The sequence below is a fragment of the Pteropus vampyrus genome, unplaced genomic scaffold (assembly GCF_000151845.1).
Source record: "Pteropus vampyrus isolate Shadow unplaced genomic scaffold, Pvam_2.0 Scaffold636, whole genome shotgun sequence".
Taxonomy (NCBI): domain Eukaryota; kingdom Metazoa; phylum Chordata; class Mammalia; order Chiroptera; family Pteropodidae; genus Pteropus; species Pteropus vampyrus.
In genome coordinates, this window is record NW_011889417.1 from 90944 (window position 1) to 91757 (window position 814).

Sequence of the window (814 nt, forward strand, 5' to 3'; positions counted from 1 at the left end):
AATAGAAAGCCATTTAACATGATAATCAGAACACGAATTCACTTCCTTTTACCTCAGAGCTTTGCCCCTGATTTTCCCTCTTTCCAGAGCGAATTATTAACCTCACAGCTTATACCTTCACGTCTTCTTAGTCTCTGCTCCTAAGAAAACGTTGTGCACATGAGAATAAAGACAATTGCTCAGAAAGGTTTATTGTAGTGTTGTATTTCATAGATAAAAGAAAAACATTTTAACTCTTCGTCAACATGAGAAGGGCTATGTAAATGCTAACATATCCATAAAGTGTGATATAGTGCTACAGAAGGTACTATATGTATAAACACAATAAGATCTACAAGATTTATTATTGAGTTCATAAAACAAGTTACAGAAAGCTATGCACGATATGTATGTTTGTAGAATAATAAAGTATAGATACAATACTATATATTCTCTGTTGATTCATGTCTACAGTAGAACATCTGGAAGCACCACCTCCAAATGGATGAAGACGAAGAAAGGAATTTGGGTAATATGTGACAGAAGAGTAAGAATTGTAGGGAGCTAAAGCTCCCAAAATTCAAAAGAGTGCATGGATTATCTCGGGAGGCCTGCTTGCATAAAAAAGGGAAAAGGCTGGTTCCGTGGAATTCCAGGAAGAAGAAGATTAAGTATAGAAAAAGGGAGTGTCAAAGGGAGTGTCAAAGGAAGTGTCGATTATACCTCGATCTTAAGGATGTTACTTTAATTATGTCATCTTGGGATACACAAAGAAACAGAGCATAAGAAATAAACTCGGAGAGACAGTTGTGAGATCTGTTCTCCCTCCTGCACC